Source organism: Aphelocoma coerulescens, chromosome 5 (assembly GCF_041296385.1).
Source record: "Aphelocoma coerulescens isolate FSJ_1873_10779 chromosome 5, UR_Acoe_1.0, whole genome shotgun sequence".
Taxonomy (NCBI): domain Eukaryota; kingdom Metazoa; phylum Chordata; class Aves; order Passeriformes; family Corvidae; genus Aphelocoma; species Aphelocoma coerulescens.
The window spans coordinates 22879625-22894057 of NC_091019.1; the positions used below are offsets into that span (position 1 = coordinate 22879625).

General features: G+C 39.4%; 1 protein-coding gene across 1 annotated transcript in view; it reads left to right on the top strand.

Moving 5' to 3' along the window:
* Positions 1 to 14433, top strand: part of PDHX (pyruvate dehydrogenase complex component X) — a 94780-nt gene that overhangs the window by 32108 nt on the left and 48239 nt on the right. The window lies entirely within an intron of this gene.

Here is a 14433-nt window from a genome sequence, read left to right on the forward strand (position 1 = left end):
TACATTCTTTGAAAAGCATTAAAGGAAACTGGCCTTACCTTAGTGCCTAATCATAATAAATGACAGACTGAGTTAATTATTACTTGGCAATTCTTTATTTAAACTTTGTACTAAGATCCATTTGCAGTATATTCTTTCATGCAGAACATAAAAGATGTAATTGTGTGCAGAGTGGGAGTGGTGTTTCCCTAGGTCAAGTAAGAAATAATTCTTTTATACATTTTCCCTGTATGAAAAATACATGCATGCCGTACCTGAGTAGCCCAGTTTATAGGACTGCTTCTAGTAATTGTTTGCACAAATTGAGAACAGTCACTTTCCTAATGCTTGGGTGTCACTTTTCTTCTTAGAGGGGTAGAAGGGAGCAAGATACTGATGTTTGCACAGTGCAGCAGAAACTAGGTAAACCCTTCAAGACCCAGTCTTCATCCTTCCCCGCTCCATTTATCAGTATTCCTAAATCAGCTGGCTTGATCACTCCATCTCACAGTCTTGTAGGACTTGATAAAAAGTCAGGGCCCAGACTTTGCTCCCAGGTCATTGGTTACCCATCCCCAAGGATAAAAAAAAGTAATTTTTACTGAACCTATATACTCAGAGGACTGAAGCTGGCCTTCTGCCTTAAGAAACCTGGATCACTTTTCTGACCCAAAACATATGTGGAGCTTTTGTATGTGTTCCACATGTGTAGCTGTTGCACGAAGAAATTTTTGTGAATTAACAGAGGTATAGGACATGTGGAATGAGACATAAGAAAGTAAAAGCTGAAGTCACTTTGGAAAACATTAATGTAACTTTTTGAAAATAATGCAGCATCACGAGAAAGGGGGAATGCTTGCAAATACTCTAGGGTTTTGTTTATTCCTCTGTAAAGCAGGATTCTTCTTTTTACTTGATTGTCCTCCTGCCCCCCTTCCCCCCCCCCCCCCCCAGCTTTCCCACCCCCAACTAACAAGCTTCACCCACCCAGAATAAAAACCAAAAGACAACCCTCTATAATCTTCTGAACCTGACATCCTTGGATAACCATCAGGTTTCTACCAAAATCAACAGGATCCTGCTGAGATTGAGGTAATTCAATGTCAGACTTGTAAATAATTCTCAGCCAGGCATGAAAGACTTCTTCCAGCACATTGCTCCTCAAAGCTGCTGCCTTTTCTCCCATCTTTGAGTTTTCTTCCTACAGCTCTCAGCCACAGTTTGAGCTCAAAGCCCCTGGCCATTCCCTACCTTGGTGGCAAGCTAGTAGCATCTCTCTGTGCTTGTTTTTAGCATAGCATGAAGCTCACCATGCACAAGGGAGGGTGAATGAGCCGAGTCAATATCAACACAAAGGTTAAGAATGAAAGTCAAACCCAATCACTTCAGTCATGGCTGGCTGATGTTTATTGGTAGTAGCTGGGCCAGTACAGGTGAATTAGAGAACACCTACAAAAGCCTTAACTCCATTCAGCTTTAGAAGTTTCCATAGAAAGGGGAAAGGAGGAAAAGTAATTGCCTTTGCTCCAGGGCATCAAGAGTGATGTGCTAGCTGCACTACATACACAGAAATAAGCTGTAAAAATCATCTCTGGCCATCCTGTGGGAGACTGGAACCACAAAGCTGCTAACAGACACATAATTAGTGCTGAAGTTACTAGCCATCAGGGAAACTTCCTTTAGTAGCCCTCCTCTGCAAGTACTTTGGGTTCACCTACTCTGCTCTCTGGGAGTCTCTGCACTGTGGAGCTCTCATCTCAGAAGGGTCCAAGATATGTGGCTACATCACAGAGAAATGCGACCAATTACAGAGGAAGGAGATTTGTTTTTCCAGCGTGGGGATAACAGATGGTGTACCACAGAGTGCTCATTGTTTCATCACAGAGCCACTGTTTTTTTCTGTTATCAAATACTTTTAGAAAGTAAATGTTTTTCTAAGCTCTACTATTTTTCTGCCCTTTACATACTCTTATTCTAAGTCCTTTACCCTATATTTTTTCTTGATGTTTTCTTCATGTGGGTGTTTCTTAAGGTCCCCTTGACATCTAAGTCTTTGTCCTATTTGACTTTTTCAATAGGCTTCCTTTTTCCTTCCTTTTTTTTTTCCTTTCGTCTCTCTTGCATATTCCTCTCCCTTTCTCCCTGTCTTATATTTATTTATTAACTGCACTTAAGCAGCCTCAGTTGACCACAGCTGACCTTCTACCATGAGAGCATATTACACTGGTCACAATCTACAAAGCATAGCAGAAAGGAATTTTATCCTTTTTCACAGATAAGGAAAACATGGCTCTGGCCAGTCAGTGTCTTGACCTAATCCACAAAAGGAAGCCAAATGCTTTTGGGTTTGAGATCATTTAGGATGGGATGGGATAGAATAGACATATTTCCGTTGGAAAGGACCTGCAGTGATTATCTAGTCCAACTGATCACTTCAGGGCTGACCAGAAGTTAAGACCTGTTATTAGGGAAAGTGCCTATGTTATTAGGGAAAGTCCCAAATGCCTCTGAAATACTGGTTTGGGGCATTGACCACCTCTTTAGAAAGCCTGTTCCAGTATTTGACCACCCTCTCAGTAAAGAAATGCTTTGCAATGTCAAGTAAGGGTTTATCTCCCCTGACACAGCTTTGAACCAGTCCCATCTGTCCTATCAATCAATACCAAAGAGAACAGAACAGCACATGCCTCTCACTTCCCCTTCTTAAGAAGCTGTAAAGACCGAGGAGGCCACAGCTCAGCTTCCTAGCTCCCTACTAGACAAAGCCAAAGACTTAGCCCCCGTCCTATAGGACATTCCTTCCAGCCCTTTCACCAGGTTTTTTGCCCTTCTCTGGATACATTAGAGTACTTTCACATCCTTTTTAAATTGTGGGGCCCAGAACTGCCTACAGTGAGCAAAGTGAGGCTGCACCAAAGCTGAATACAGTGGGTTGATCATCTCTTTTAACTGGCTAGGGATGCTTTTTGATGCACCCCAGGATGGAATTTGCCTTTTGGGCTGTCAGGGCACACTGCTGACTTCTGCTGAGCTGCTTGCCAACCAGTACCCCCCAAAATCCCTTTCTGCTCTCCAGCCGCTCCTCTCCCAATTTATACTTGTGCTCGGTGTTCCTCCATCCCATGTGCAGAATCCAGCATTTGGACTCCATAAATCTCATCCCATTCATTAATGGTAGTCTAATGCTCCAATCTATGCAGATCCCTCTGCAAGGCCTCTTGTCCTTCAAGCCAGTCAACAGCATCTCCCAGTTTGGTGCTGTTAGCAAACCTGCTATTGATGCATTCAGCTCCTGCATCCAGACCATTGATACAAACACGGAACACGACTGATCCCAGAGCTGAGCCCTGAGGAGCTCTGCTGGTGAATGGTTGCCAGGCAGATGAAGCCCCATTCACTACAACCCTGTGGGCCCTGCCCTTCAGCCAGATCTTGTCCCAGCCCACTATGTACCTACTCACCTTACAGCTGGACAGCTTGTCCAGAAGGATATAGTGAGGGACAGTATCAAAAGCCTTAGGAAAACCCAGAAAACCCAGATTTTTCATGAGTCCCACTGGTACAAGGGCTATCAGTCTTTTTTTTTTTTTTTAAACCACACCCTCTATGTACTCTTTCTTTTCCCTTTGTACTTTTCCAGAGCAAGCAGTACTAACCCCTGGCCACTTTGCTGAGTGGGTACCTTTCCACCCATTCAGTAGCAATGATCTCAGGTTACAGGATGTTTCATCAAATACAGAACACCTGTATTGCATAACTCAAGCAAGTTGAACAGTACACCCATCTTGAAATAACACTAGACACACAAGTTAATTGTGTAGTTGCTGTGGAAAAAAACCTCCACTAAAATTAATTATTTGGTGGTAACTACTCTGTGACTCTATCAGCAATGGCAGTAACTTGCATGTTCAACTTAAGATAACATGTTCAGTGCTTGCTATTTTCCTGTAATCATGTAATTGACAGGTATTTAAATATTTTAAAATTACATTTTGGAAGAATGCTTGCACAAAAAAATCCCAAGCTAACACAGCAAGAAAATGTTACTCCTGCTACCTCTCTAAACATTACTGACAACTCTTATCATAACTTATTAAAAAATAAATGGAAAAAAATAGAGTGAGTACCCATGTACTGCTGCAGGGCAATGGGGAAAGGTGCACAACTGGGGGAGAAGGAAGAAGAAAAGAGGTACTTGATTGACATGTATAAATTAAGATCAAACAGTCTTTTTGGTTTTGTTGTACTCCTGTGTGGCAAATGATTTGGTTGAGGACAGGTTTTTTGAGTTACATGGTGAAATATATGCTCTGTCTCATCTACAAATCAAAAGGACTACTGTCCTTTTACTCTGGGTGGCATTAACTCTCCAAACCTAAACTTCTAGTTCTGAGAGCAAGATAGAATCAGATTCATTTAATGCGGGTGGAAATTAAATATCCAACAGATCTAATAATTAGATTCAAAGTTTCTAACATGGGAATGAATATTTGGCTGATAAGAGAGAAAATTTGATCTTTAGGCTTTCTAAAAATTAAAGAAAGAACCATTATTTGTCGATTCTCTCAAAAGAAGTTTTGAATGAATAGGTTTTCTCAATGGATTTTAGCATTTATGGTTGCATATCAACAGAAAGAATCATGTTCAGTCTACATAAGGGTCACCATCAAAATAAAGTAGGGTATGAATAAGAGGTTGTTTATTCAAATCCTAAATATATGCTTGTATTCCAAGATGAAAACTTACCTATATTAAACCACTTATTTTAGAATAGAAAACTCCACCAGTTATAATGATGCTGTTACATGGGTACAAGCTCCCTTCCTTTCATACCACACAAAGGGGCTTTTTCTGCTTTTATTTCAGGTGGATGTAACCCCTTTCTAGTCAGAGCACTGTAGCATTTAGCACTGTAACAATTACCACATGCACAAAAGTACCGTATGTCTGTGTCCCTGCATTATCTTGAAAGTGCATTTTCTCATTTTTACACATGTCAGCCATTGAATTGGGCCTGTTATCATTTTTCCTGGGTGTCTGGAAGATTGGGATTCAGTGTCTTGAGTGCTAATGTAATACAGAGATCTTGCAGAAATAGTATCTACCAAAAGTTCACAGCAGCTGTTTTTCTGTCTGTATTTTGTTAAGATGCTTCATTATTAATGGAAGTTCTGAGGGAGTTGTTATCCCATATTAACACATAACAAGAGATTTCAATCTATTATTGAGTCATAATAGCTACTGGCATGGTGTTTTTTTGAGTAGTAACTGGTTGGAGAGCAACTTCTGGACATGTTCCTGCAGCAACACCCACTCTTCTAGGGAAAAGGATTATCAATGCAAATTACAGGGGTGTGTTTATTAAAGGTTACTAATTTGAAAAATGAAAAATTTGCTGAGATGAATGATTGGACCAAAAGAAGATTATAAGAAAGATGGAAAGCAAAAGAAGTTTTTGTTAAAAGGGTGGCCTGGAATCTGTAATTGCTCATTTCTTTAGATTTATTCTGAAGTGCCTATTCAAACCTCCATTTCAAGATCAAGGACTTTTCTCAAGCTTCATAAGTATTTCTATTAGAAATATTTAATCCATAGGTTCTTTCCCTTGTCATCTAAATTTCTTCTAGAATTGTGTACAATAATCAAAAGCCTTGAATAACCAAGCACATACAGCAAAACTAAACCCTTTCAGGAACCAAAATCTTTATATGTCTTTGGAGGGTGTGGGCACATCTGGGTCAGGCTCTGAATGAAATGTTTTTCATAACTGACCAGAAAACTAAGCTTTTAAAATTCAATTTTATATAAATGACACTCATTCAAAAATCTCCTGTACACAGTACACTGTGATTCCCTCTTTTGCTGGAGGGTCTTCCTATATATCTGCATCTCCCATGACAAAAGCTTTGCTGAGTGACAGTGCTTTAGCTTCCTTCTGCTTACTCATCTTCCTCTAGCTCAAGCTAAAAAAAAAAATGGAGGACACAGATTCAAGAATCTATCTATAAATACAGAGTAGAATTCAAGACTCCCCTGTCCCATCTAAATGGTTGCTCAAGGTTTCATAGGTACCCAGTGCTATCTCTTTGTGAGCCAGTGAATACTTTCACAGCATTTTCAGCCAAAAGGAATGAGAGTGCTCCCTCCAAATTTAGAATAAATGAAGTTTTAGCTCTCGTCTTGAGATGGGAGAAATTTGGTTGTGCCTCCTCATTACAAAAGGGTACCAGGTTTTCATAATTCTGAATAACTGCCTTGAACACAACTCGATGGAACTGGTACTTACTTCCTCCTCCTCAGGAAAAAAAAAATAATCCCTGGTTGCATTTTATTCAAAGACAGTGCTTAGTCATCCACCTTTAGGAATGGATTCTAGGTTGAGATTTCTCAAATAGGAGGAGGCTGCTATTCTGCTCTGTTCAGTCTAGCACCCAGATATAGCTCAAGATTAAAGACCTACTGTTGCTCGTGTTGTGTGCTACTGGTTCCTTATTTTACTTCACATACAGCTTGCATTTGAAAAATGTAAATTCTCTTCTGCCTTTGAATACAAAATTTTTACAAGGCAGTTCATCACAGGTATCAGAAACTTACCTTCTTTTTTTGGATAGCACTTTCATGCTATAAATGCTTGAAAGATGCGTAAGGAAGAACAAAACATTTACAGAGCTTAGGTGAATCAAAGGAGACTCAAACACCTGATACTACTTCTCTGAGCAGGAATTGATTTGTACCTGACTTGAAGATCACACCTTTGTGCTGGTTTTGGCTGGGATAGAATTAATTTTCTTCATAGTCCTTGGTATGGGTCTGGGTTTTGGATTTGTGCTGGAAACACTGTTGATAATAGAGGGATGGTTTTTGTTATTGCTCAGCAATATTACACAGAACTGAGGCCTCCTCACCCCACCCCACCAGTGAGGAGGCTGGGGGAGCACGAGGAGCTGGGAGGGGACACAGCCAGGACAGCTGACCACAGCTGACTGGAGACACATCCCACACTGTATGGCATCATGCTCAGCACATAAAGCTGGGGAAAAAAGGAAGAACAGGGACACGTTCAGAGAGGTGGCATTTTCCTTCTCAAGTCACTGTTAGGCATGACAGAGCCCTGCTTTCCTGGGTATAGCTCAACACTGCCCATGGGAAGTGGTGAATGAATTCCTTGGTTTGCTTTGCTTGTGTGCATGGCTTTTGCTTTACCTGTTGGACTGTATTTATCTGAATGCTTGAGGTTTCTCTTTTTCCCCTCCCGATTCTCTTCCTCATCTCACCAGGGAAGAGTGAGCAAGTGGCTGCGTGAGGCTTAGTCTGGGATTAAACCACAACAGGAACTTAGACTTCCTCTAAGAACTCAAGTGTTGAATATATGGTTTGGAGAAGGATGTTGTGACTTTATACTGCCCTTGTGCTCTTGAAGCTGAAATGACCAAATATTTTAGGTAATACCAAGAACCTGTTTGGGTTATAGAAGCTAATTCCCAAAGACATCTGCAAATCCTGAGGAAGTGCTGTATCTCCTGCTCCTGAAATAACTGTCTGTGCTCAGCCCCTCAAGGAAGGTGTGCAAGAGTTCTGCAAGGAAGGCTTCAGTTGCTTACATTATTCTTTATCCTGGTGAAATTATCTCTGGCCTGTTCTTAGCCTTTTTAATGTTTTAGTCTTTCTAGTCAAAGTAAAAGGCATAGAAAATGGTGATAATTTCCTTTATAGATGGAATTAGTCCATCTAATTAATTCGTTGTATTCAGTGCGGAGGTGGCAAGGTATAAAAATACAACTCATGAAACTATTCTGACTTTAACCTCTCTGGGCTAACAGCATTTTAGTGATCTCTGCTGTATTACTTTGATTTTCTGGGGTTTTAACACTTACTACTTATGGATTTTAGCATGCCCCTTCCTGTTCATCTGCACCCTATTCCTCCGTTCAGGAATCCTGTGCTCATTCCTTGCACTCATGATGGACTTTTTTTTTACTACATACGAATAGTCTGTATTCCTTCTTTCATCCTGAAGCAGTTCTCATGTGTGGACACTTCTTGTATTAAGAAATCTTTGTAGAACTGTCCCCTGTGTTGTTAGGATCAATTCTGGATGTGGCATGAGGGAAAAAAAATCAGAGACCTGTAAAAATAGGTAAGGTAGATTGGAACCCTGCAGAGATTTGGAGGATTTCTGGAAGTGAAGCTGTGAATGGCCTATCATTAATAATAAAGGAAATAAGCAAAATAGTTCCGGGATGTTTTTTTCCCCCTGGAGATTAAGCCTTCTGATAAATTTCTTCATATAGATTTCTGCACAGATTTCCAAATGCACAGAAAGATGATAAGGGAAAGCTCATGTCTTGCATAATGCTGCTATATGGCATAATGCCACAATTTTGGTCTCAGTGTTTCAGCTTGGGAGCCTTTATCAAGTTAGAGTTAAACATAGGCTATGTTTTATGGAGAGACATTAAATACAGCTGGGATAACTGTCCTCAGTCCGTTGTCTCCCTATGGGAACGGGTTGCAATGTATTGTCATTTAGTTTTCTTTGGTAATTCGTTTTGTGCAATGTGAGTTTCAACTTACACTGAGGGTTACACTCAGGTTACACTATGGTCTACTCCATCAGCCTTTGTTCTCTTCTGGTTTGAATGGAATTAGTTCCTAATTAAGAATAGTCTTCCTTTTAACATTTCAAAAATTTAGTGGGGATCTGCGCTGTATGAACTACTTAAAATGTCCAGACCTTCTTTTTCATACATAGCAGTCTTCCTCACTGAGGACTAGAAGTTTCAAACAGGACAATACATCTTAATGTAGGTTAGTATACAACTCTTTCATTAATAATATTGAAATATTCAGGCTACTAGAGCTCTGCTGTTTTAATCATAGTTACAGTAAAACATGGTACAACTTCTAGTGGAGCAGAAGTGTTTTATTAGTGTTTAAACTGAAATGGACAGTGATCATCATGCTACTGGTTCAACTGTGCTTATCTGCTAATGTTGCTACCACTGCTACTAGATGCTTTCTTATTTAGGTGTCTGAGATCTTAATTATATTCTCTCTTCTTGCCTTTCCTACAATTAAATAATTTGTTATCATAATGTTTACTCTTTCCTCACTTGAAATGTTACTCCCTTCTTATGCTATGGCTGGAGGCTTGATAGCCTGAGCTGTCCCTGACATGCTCCTGGATGGGTTCTCCTCCCTCGGCTGCTTTTCAGAAACAGCAGCTGCCCTCTCACTACACCTGCACATCTCTTTGTATCCCCATATGTTTTAACCATGGCAAGCAAGCATAACAGCAGCCTCGGGATTTTTTTGGCTTTTTTCTTTTTTTTCCTGTCAACTGGACTTCCGGATTCAAATAACTTACCCATCCAAGATGAGGAAAAAAATAAATAACCTTTCAGATACCACTACAGCACCCTAGCCATAAGCCTCTAAGCATGTTTACCCGGAGGAAGTACCAGGTGGTAAGTGTGACAAATTCTTTACTTTGACAATGAGATTCTCCAAATAAAAACTTCAAGCATGCACCTGAATTTAAAATGGAAATCATGAACGTCCAGCCCTGAGCATGAATCCATTCAGAAACAGCACTGGTAGGTGCCTTGATTTTTCATTGCTAATGTACTTTCTCTTGAAGCCCTTCTGCTAAACTCCTATGTGGACACTTCTTTATTTATATGCAAGTAGAAAAAAGTTCCTGCTTTATGAAATCTCATTGGTTTTGGCTATGTTTTTCATAGGTGTAGTCCCGAACCCCTGTTTTTGTGGTGCATGCAAGATTTCTGAAGTTATCATAACCTGAAGGCGAGGGCATCAAATAAAATGATGACCCAAGAAGATGCTGTAGCTTGATTTTGAACATGTGACAGAAGTCATAAAATGAATAATTTTTTTATTGTATTAATTAAGTTGTAGGGACTGTTAAGTTAAACTTAAAATAACCCTTTTAAAAGTTGTTGAGGATAATGAATTACCCAGGAGGAGTTAGAGCCTGCTGCTGCCAACTAAAGTGCTTGGAGACTTGAGATAGAAGCGAACGATAAGAAGCAGCTTTCATGCATTCAAATAAATTACATGCTGGGCTTGGCTTAATCCTGGCAGCAGAATGATCTCAGGGGTTTTCCCTACATTATCTTAGTCTATGATTATGCAAATATCCTTTTAATGTAGCGACTCCTTAACAGGAAATTAGTCTCATACTTGCTCATATGCTCTTGCAATCAACAGACACTTGCTTGCAAAATCCTAGTGTGTCTGAGATACAAAAGGCATGTTAACTGTTTTAAGTACCAAAATTTTGCAAACAGACAATAACAGGACATGCCCAGATATGTCAGGGATGTAGCAGATGAATCAGGAAAGAGATGTTTGCTAACACAAAAGTATTCCTGGGTTTGAAAGTTCAACCAGAATGCAAATGGTACTAAGTTTACATTTGGTTTCAAAGATTGTAAGGAAAACACCAGAAGGAAGAAAATCTTACAGAAAAGCAGGATTAAAACTGAATAAAACATGGCAATAAGACAAAGCATAAAGACAAAAGAAATGGAATCTTTAGTGTTAAGTGCCCAGCAACCTGCTGAGCCCAGGTAATGCACCGTCATCATTCGCACATATTCCTTCTTGCAGTGTTCTCAGGAACTGCACAGAAATGGGGACTGTCAGGGTAACCTGCTTTGTCTGGAGAACAGGCACTTAAAAATGACATCATAAAACAGAGGCTTCATCTGGAAAGCCAGAGAGCTGGCATCCTTCAAGAGGGGAGAAACTGAAGTCACAAAAACTGTGCGGTGTTACTTGTGGTAGTCTTAATGTACATCTCAGCAAGCAGGACAGCTCAGTTCCTGATTTCTCGGGTGTGTAAATTCCTTCTAGGTGAAATCAAATTATGTAACCTTTCTCTTAACCACAGGTTTGTAGTACGGTAAAAAAAATACCAGTTAGATATTTGATATCAAATTGGGATACAGCAGGGATAAATTGGCAGCTTGTGCTCAAGGTGACCCCTCTGTTCTTTTCTTTTTAACTCGTGCTTGAAATAAAGACAGCTACATCCTTGGAGTTAAGAGGGAAGCCTAATGAAATGAATCCCCTAACTTTCCAATGGGATTTAGGGTAGTATCTGATTCATTCAAGGTCTTTTGAAACTCCCATCAAAGTGAACTGTTCAAGGCATGTCCTTAAGGTAATGGTTGAATCAGCCACAAAATCTAGACTTCCAGCTCTTTGTTTTAAATATAAGACCTATTCTTTCTTCTATATCCAGTGTATTCTGTTTGTAATAACCAGAAATTACCATTAGAGAAATTGAAGCTAATCGGAGGCTCATTAAGGAGCAAGAATTTATGCTTAACTACTCAAATAAATTCTTGTTGATCTGGTTTCTGGAGATTAACCTGTAATTTTATCTGTCACAGATGGGAGAAACTTGCTAGTACAACAGCACAGTATCTCAGAGTAAAAAACCCAACACACATATGTAAGTACAGAAAGAGTGTTTGTAAATGCTACTCAGAGTATATGAACTTCCATGATTCCCCATCTGGACAAGCATGCTCGATCCATTTTTTGTACTGAGCATTAGGCAGTCACTGGTTTTCTTTGACTGCTCTAGCAAAAACTAGCAGATGCAAGATTAAGTCTGAAGACTACAGAAAAATTTAAAAATTAAGTATTTGGAATTGCTTTTGATTTCAATAGATTAAAATCCTAAGAAATAGGCAATGGCTGTGGTTCTACTAGAGGTTTCACCTACAAAATAATTTTGCACTCATTATGCTGAAACCCTAGCACACTTATTTAGCAGAAATACCACCCTATGCTAATCAAGTCAACCAAAAAATAGATTTTATTTACCATCCATTTTATGCAGCAGTACCAGGATAAATGCCTGAGTTTTCTTTCAGTCTTTTCACTCTTTTATAAATCAGATCAGGTAGCATTCTTCCTGAGTAACATTGAGCTTTTAACATTAAGCTGACTTGGAATTTAAGTAAATGTCCAGATCCATGAAGGCTTAGATCAGTTGGTAGCAAAGTGCAGTCACAGGCACCTCCACATGCTGTTACAAAAGTCTCAGCTCCGAGGGCAGTCCTTGGACATAACCTGGCTCTGTAAGATACAACTTCTATTTCACCTAACAGGTAAGAAAACAAAATAAAAAAGCCTGTGAAGGTTCACCTCCCCTTAGAACAAAAGTTAAACACAAAGTGGCTTGAAAAATGAAGCAGTTTCCTGATTTTTTTATTGCTTATGAATCTGTAGAGATAACTCCCTTCAGTAGAAACACCTAAACTTGTATCAGCTCAGAGGTTTTTTAACTACTTTGAAATAAGGCAGGATTAATATCAAACTGTATTTTTTTCTTCTACTCCTCAATGCAAGAGTAATCTAGAGTGTTCCAGGGATCTTTTTTCCAATTTGACATCTTCTGTAAAATAGCAAAAAATTGTTACAAACTGGTTTGCCAAAAAGGACATCAAAAAAACAATTTAGAGGAAGGCTACTGGTTTATTTGTAATGTTCCACTAGTCAGTGGGCTTTTTTCATGTTAGTTTTTAAATGACAATTTCAGAGCCAAAGAGGATGCCAACTGTTCAGGCATTACAGCATTCACGACAGAACACACACTGGCATCATAACTGCTTACGGTAAGTTAAGAGTTCTATCTATTCACATTTCAAGATCCCATATTCTGCACTTTTATTTCCTTCTTGGAAAGCAAGCAGGATGTTTGCTAGGAAGTTACTTTTATTGAGAAATGTTGGAACTTACTTGGCTTTTTGGATGAGCCATTTGAAACGGGAATTATGTCATTTTGCCATAAGCCTATCTGGTGATACTAAACCTAGATAATCGGCTTCGATGGAGATCAAGTCTTTGCTGCAAACATAGAAAAATACCTAGCTGGCTTATAAGCCTACCATTCACATCAGAAAAACAGACAGACTTAAAATTATGTGAGTTAAGAAGCTTTGAATCATATGAGACATTTTCCTATTTTTGTTCTACATAATCAGAGCTGAACTGCAAGAGCTTTGTGAGCACTTCAGGAAACAGTAATCATTTCACAGGGTTATGAAGCCACCAGAGTTGAGAAGGCATTAATTTCTTTGATGAGGGTTCATATGAGAAGACATGAGAAGAATGCATTTAACTCATTTTCAAATCACTAAATGGCACTCTGAGCATCTAGGAATCCTGTAGGAAAGAACTTAACTCCTACTGTAGAAATGTGATGATTTACAGATTTTACAAAGGATACAGAGTGGCAAACTGTAGCTGCCTGAGAAAAGCGAATATTGTAATTAACACAACCCCAGAGGAACATATGTGGCCAAAAATATCTTTCCTCATGAGTGCTCTTCTATGGTTTGTCATTATATATGCAAAACAAAAAGACACCAAATATAAAATGTTCTTTATCCTTACAAAACATCAGCATTATGGAATGATACAATCATTACCTATTTTGAAATCATCATCAGAATACCACACAAAGTTACTTTTTGCAAAAATCAGGCAGTGTTAATAAAAAATTAAAGGCCACAATAAATAGATGGCAACTTGATTTCAAGACTAATTGGATTGTCACATTAAGAAGTATTTTTATTAGTACATCCACAGGAAGAAAAGCTGAGAGAATTACAGTCTGCTTTCCCTTCAGGTCAGTTGCACCTCTGAAGTCTTGAACCCACTTCAGAGATACTTTGTGCTTAAGTGAAGCAGCCTGTAAAAGTCACTCTCTGGTCTAAAAACCAGCATTTTCACACAAGTTTTACTGCAATCCACATACACTCAGAAGATGTGGAAGCGTTGCAAAATATTTGCCACTGACAAACAAGTGTCTAATAATGAAAAAAGCATATAATAAACATATAGCCAACAACATGCAGTTACCAGTGATAGCCATTATTTCACAATAACCAAGGTCCCCTAAGGGTTAAAGGCTGCACACTGCAGGTACAGAGCTATGCACAAGAGGGAAGGGCGAACATGCCAAACATACACAAAATGACCTTAATTGTCATCCCCAGGAAAAGGGGGAAGTGGTGCTGCCATCTCTGGCATCAGCCATCTCCTCTCTTGCCCCGCCTCTGGTTCTCTTTAGACCCACCTTTGACTTGGTTCAGTGTTTTACCAGCGGCTCATTAGGAAATAACAGAAAAAATTTCTTTTTCCCACTCCCACAGTAGTTTTATTTTAGGTTGAAGAGTTAATTCACTTCATGGAAGCTCAAAAAAAAGTGCCAGAGATGATGGAAAGGAAGTGGTGGGAATGCATGGCCCCTAGCAGAAAACAGGGTCAGCCAGTACTTAGCCTGTCTCAATTCACCCTCAGGAGTGAGGTCTCAATACTCAAGTAGAAAGTTGGTCAGCTGAAGCTTACACTGATGCCACTGGGGGCCATTCCAGAAGATTTTGAAAGAAGACACTAAGTGTCACAAATATG